Raw genomic sequence first — 6,000 nt, 5'->3', positions numbered from 1 at the left:
AAATGAAAAAAAATCAAACCATTCTTAGAATGTGGGGGAAAATGCCAAATTCTTAGATTTATTTTCTAGTGGAAAACAACTTGCTGAAGAAACTAACTTTTGAAAGAAAAACTAAATCTTCAAAGACATACATTTACCAGGACTGCCTGATAGTCTGTTGTAGTATTTACCTACAAGCATGATAGGGAAATATTGATTTGTGGTGTAGGTTCAGAGTCCTTGCACACTGTAGTAATGTTCATACTTGTTCACAGGTATGAACATGATCTTTTCTGAATCAGAATTAGGTGATGTGGCTTTTCAGTGGCTTTCTTTTAAACTGAATTGACAGCCTCTAATTCTCTTTTTTTTTTTTTTTTAATGTGCCTTGTTGCTTAACAACTGAGCAGTAGGAGTGGCATGTAGTAGAAATTGTGAAAGGCAAACTGTAATTTTTAGAATACTGGAAAAGAAACCTACACAGCTGTCAACTGTGAGCCATAGCACATTTAAACCTATGGACTGCATCCATTTTGCTGTCCTCAAACAGTTAGAAATACCAATATAACTGTATTGAGTAAAACAATGGGAACTAGCTGTGGCCTCCTGGAAAAAGTTGCCCCAACAAATCCAAGATGAAATTTGAATGCAGGAAAGAATGAAAGAGTCTATTGTAGTTCTACTGATATTTGCAGTAATGGCATCACTGATCCAAGAAAGGATTCTTAGAGTGCAGTGAGCACACAGAGTTAACATCAGTTGAACAACAGAAGTGAGTGTACTGTTTCCCCCAAGGTTTTATGCCATGAACCACATGGCATCTGTACAAACTGCAGCATCTGCATTTTGGGTAGGGGGGAGATGGAGCTGATAACAAGGTGTGACTTCCAAAGGGAAGGGGTAGATGAAGGCTGTTAAGAGAAGCATTTACCTCCACCTATTCCTTTCCCCCTGCAGGGGAAAAAGCACTGCACCTCTTCAGTAAATGTAGAAATCTGCAGTCACTCCGCCAGTACCAGGGAACTCCAGGGGGCATTTTGCTGTCTGAGGAGCTATGCTTTTGCTGCTTCTCCTGGACGTGTGTTTTTGCACTCACACCATGAAGTAATCAAATGTATCCTGGCCTGTATGAGCCTTCTCCTGAAAAATTTATAGGACTAGTGTACTGGTATAATCAGTGATTTCTTTACTACTCATCTTTCAACTCCAGTGGTGGGGCTTTTTTTTCTCTGTACATTTGGAAATATCTGTGGTTCCCCAAATGCTCTTTGACCTGGTTAAGTGCTGCTTCATCCCTTCCCTGTAAGCTGAGTGAGTTTCCTTACTGGCACAAGCTGTGTCTTTAGGCAGGATGAATCTTGACTCTTAGCTGACATAAATCACTACTCGTACAGTAGTGAAGAAGAAACAGCCACTTTTCTTCAGTGAAGCAACTGACTTGCTGTTGCTGAGTTTCTGTCCTAATGTCTCTTCAGGATGCAAACAGCAGTGAGCTCATCACTTGGGAGTGGCCGGTTTTCAATACAAAAAGCTACTATAGTTCACACACAAAAATTGTCAGGGTGGTAAAGAAAAATCTTATAGATGGGGGATTTTCCCCCACACTGATTCTTTTTCCTTCTTTCTTTTATGAAGAGAAAGGGCAGCTTTGTTTTTTAGTATTGCTACCATGCAGGAATTCAAAGATTAATACAGTGTTTTGGCATACGGTGCCTTTGTGTCCACATTTGCAGACACTAGCATGTGATAACATGATACCAGTTAGAAACAGGACAACACAAGTTGCTAACCTGTTCTACCAACCACGTTTTCCATTTGAAATAATGACAGCTGGTTAGCACAAGCAGCTTGCATGGAAAATAATTGAAATGAGAGCATCAGCTTTCCTTGGATGACAAGCAGAGGAGGCAGTGGCATCGGTTGCCTGGCACTGCAGCATGACATGCCCTTCCTGAGAGGTCTGATCCTGCCTGTGGGGTCTGTGCTGGTGCAGCCTGGGGAACAAACAGGCCTATAATAACTAGAAACAGTTTCCCAAACACCAGCAGTGCCATTTCAGGCTCAAGCAATTAGCCCAGAGAGAGCTCCTGACCTAAGCATGCCTTTTGAATGGAGAAGAGAAGCATTCTGTGTGCACAATGTGTGTGTCTCTCCCGTGTGGGTCTGATCATCGACCAAATTTAAAGAACAGTTTCTTGTCCCCCAGATGGGTATTCTTGTGCTCTTAGCTTCCATGTTCACTTCCTCAGCTACTTTCATGCTACAGAGCCCTCCCTCCCTGCCCTTCCCTGGGGTTGCACTTCTGACTATCGCTTTCTTTGCATCTGTGTTTTTTTCTTGTTTCTCTCAAACATCCTTGGGGCACAAATACAACTGAAAAAATTCAAAATTTGAAAGCTTCTTTAAAATGGCCTTGCCATAGCATCTGTTGTCATGTATGAGTGCCTCCTCTATTTGTAACCCTCTTATTTATTCAAAAGAACTTGGGTTTTCCTCCTGCTCTAGAAAGGAAGTGCAGAGTTTATCTGCCAGATTGAATGTCCTCTATATGTTTAAGTCTTGACAGGGCAGCTTTTGCAAGGCTATGTTTGTCCATCCCCTTGTTAAGGCCTACAGCAGGCTAAGAATGCCTGTGTCTTGTCAGGATGTGATTGGACACATTAACCAAGACGATCCAGTGGTGGGTGCTATCAGAATAGGACTCAGCTAATGGTGCATTTCATTCCTTGCCCCTTGGCTGGCTGCTGCAGCACCAGCACTTGGCTGAAGTGGTGGAGGGAGGAAATCTGGCAGAAACATTGTCAAGTTTTAGTTTGTTCATTTGGTAGGGTGAGTTTTCTGCCAGTGTAGTGCTCTGAGCAGGTTCACTGTGGGGTTAGAGAGTGCAAGGTTTGGCTCAGAAGTTACATGCGAGGGGCGGGGAGCAGGGTGAGGCTCCTTGTTGGTCTGGTTTAATCGCACGCTGGCACAGTCAGCTACCACACCGCTCCACCGGGCCCTGGCAGCAGCTGGGCTGATCCCGGGGCCGAGGCTGTGCGGCATCAGCCTGTCCTGGCACAGATGGGGCAGGAGCTGCTCAGCTCCATCAGCCTGTCCTGGCACAGATGGGGCAGGAGCTCCTCAGCTCCATCAGCCTGTCCCGGCACTGATGTGGCAGGAGCGGGGGCAGGAGCTGCTCAGCTCCATCAGCCTGTCCTGGCACTGATGAGGCAGGAATAGGGGCAGGAGCTGCTCAGCTCCATCAGCCTGTCCCAGCACTGATGAGGCAGGAATAGGGGCAGGAGCTGCTCAGCTCCATCAGCCTGTCCCAGCACTGATGAGGCAGGAATAGGGGCAGGAGCTCCGCAGCGCCATGCCTGCCTGCACGGGCCGTGTTGCCCCACCACCTGAGATGGGCTCAGAGTACACACAACAGCCCAAAGTCTGGCCCAGGTCTCGTGTTTTAACAAGAAAAATCACTATTGAGGAATCTGTTATGCCAATATGAAAGTGCTTTCTTCCAAATGTGCAGGGTGTAAGGGAGTCCCACCCAGCAAGGAATTCCTGTTTCATCCAGGTGCTGGAAGGCTGCAAGTGGAAGTGCAAGCATGTCTGGTGTAGGGCCACAGAGCTCACTACAACCATTATGCAAATGCATCCAACATAAACACTCTAGAAATCCAGTCCCTGACTCCCAGTGTGTGGTGCCTTTGAACTCAACTGCTTTGTAATTTCTGGCAAATGGAGGAAAGATGACCGGACAAAAGAAGTCAAGGGTAGAATATGTCTTTGCTTTCCACTAACCCATTTCTCCCTTGTCATCTGCCAAAAGTAAACTTTAATTTTCAATAGAAAAATAAATGTATCTAGACTTTATATAGAAAATAGAAATAGAAAATTGCTTTTAAAATTAATTTTAGTTTAAGGAAAACATTGCCTTATTGTAGACATGTTTTTAAGCTATGTTAGCAGGAGAAATTAGATCTTTGAGTGTTGAGGCTTGGGATGAAATACAGGCAAAAAACAGAAAGGGCTTATTCCTGTTGAAGTTCCCCTGCATGCTGTCTCCCAAATATTAGGATGAATACATAGCCAACTGGAGCAGGCTGTTTTCACTAGTGCTCTGTAGGTGGGTTAGCAGTGCTAGATTTGGAATTAGGTATTTTTTCATGTTTCACTGCTTAGCTGGCTCTTCTTTGACTTGAGAAATCTCATGCAGATAAAAGTTAGAACCAGCCTAGGATAAACCTTTCCCTTCCCTTATACAGGCTTGGATCCAGAGCTGGTCCAAATCAAGATGTCCCATCACATTCGGTGTGGCATGGCACACAGCTCCACTGAGGCTTGGTCTCCTCCACAGTGTGGGCTCTGCTCCCCTTGTAACTGGTGTGATAGCCATTACCCATTTATGTGGGTCTGTACTGAGGAAATTTTTGTGTGCCTTTTGAAGGTAGTAGTGCTTCAGGAGTCAGTCCTGCAGGCTGGCTATTACCTTGAATATGGAATATTTCCTATGGGATAATACTAGAAAAGCTTTCCTTTCCCTTTGCAGTCATGGAGAATTTAGGTATTCAGAAGCATTTTCCTTCTTTGCATATTCATAGTGAAAAAGTTCAGGAAACTGCTTCATGAAAAAACACATTTTCTCTTGCTAACTATGAGCCAGATTGCACAGTAAAGTGAACCGAGAAAATCAGCTGCAGAAATGATCGTGCTGGCATGAGAGAGGGGTAACACAGGGGCAGCAATGAACAGCTAAGGGCAGCAATTATATAAACCAGCACAACTATCAACACATTACTGAGTGAATAAAATCCCATATTATAAACAGAGCAGGACGTAAAACTGACCAAAAAAAAGATACCCTAAAACTAAGGTTCACTCCATTTCATTTTATGCTCTTGGCATAGTTAACGTGGATCAAGGTATCAGAAATGAACTCGCATCATTTTCTCTCTGGTTTGCTGCAGCAGCCCCCCACCTCCCTGACTTCCCTCAAAACAAACAAATCTCTGTTTCAGGGTTGGTGTGACCACCCCAAGGGAGAGGTCCTGGCATCAGCTGTGGGTTGCCACTTGCTTGCTGGCTCTAACAGCACCACTGTCCTCATCAGAGCATGAGACGTGACTTTGTCTCCATGAGCAGATGTGCTCCTTTGAAAACCATCTGAAACATTTGGCTGGTAGAGGGGCTGATCAAAGCAACGTAGACTTGTGGTACAGATATGGAATAAATACACTGTAAAGGAGACTGTGCTGGGGGTTATCTAGAGAGCCAAAGTTGTACTGTGGATAAAAGAGTTCTTTTTTATTCATATTCAGTCTAATGGATTATGCATGTTTATCTCTTTATCTTAAAGACTGAACTGTGATTTAACTGTGATGATACTGTCTCTGCTTCTTGCAAAGCTGGTTTTCTCTGCTCATAGCCAGTACTGCTACTCGAGGAGCTCATCATGCTTTTCTTCAGGATATTTTCCTCACTTCAGCCAGATGAGCAGCCTTTATTGTTTTACATCTAATTACCTGCTAAAGAGTAACATAGTTCTGAATCAAACGCATATGAATCATAAGCAGTTTTTATTTTGTTTTTTAATCTGAAAGACAGAAACCTCTGAGAAAACAAATATAGTCTTTCAAGTTTTTTAATCAGCAGAAATTTCAGAGTAAAAACCAAAGTAGTACCATGATGATGTTTCAGTGTGATAGGTAGATATACATGTAACTAAATTTAGTTCCAAATTACTTGAAGACAATGAGTGTGCTCTCTGCAAGTAGAATGTGTTATCTTCTCTGTTTATGTGGTGGGAAATTAACCAACTGTGTAAAATAATGTGACTAACTTTTCCAGACAGTGGTGTATCTCTTTTCTCTTGAAGTCTTTGTTTTTTTCTTGCTTAGTTTTTCAACCTTGCATTGAGAACTCAGTTTAGGACAGGCTTAACCACCCTTGTTCAAGAATATCTTGTAGAATATAACTGCATTGTGCATAACAGTAGTATGCTGTAATGCTCTGTAACTTTTAACAATTGAACAATATTTT

At 43.2% G+C, this 6,000-nt stretch overlaps 1 long non-coding RNA gene across 1 annotated transcript in view; it reads left to right on the top strand.

The window, feature by feature from the left end:
- The window catches only part of LOC311156530, a 111,291-nt gene that overhangs the window by 51,848 nt on the left and 53,443 nt on the right, over nucleotides 1-6,000 (top strand). The window lies entirely within an intron of this gene.

This window comes from Fringilla coelebs (assembly GCF_963513975.1).
Source record: "Fringilla coelebs genome assembly, chromosome: 8".
Taxonomy (NCBI): Eukaryota; Metazoa; Chordata; class Aves; order Passeriformes; family Fringillidae; genus Fringilla; species Fringilla coelebs.
This window is presented reverse-complemented; position numbering and strand designations above follow the sequence as displayed.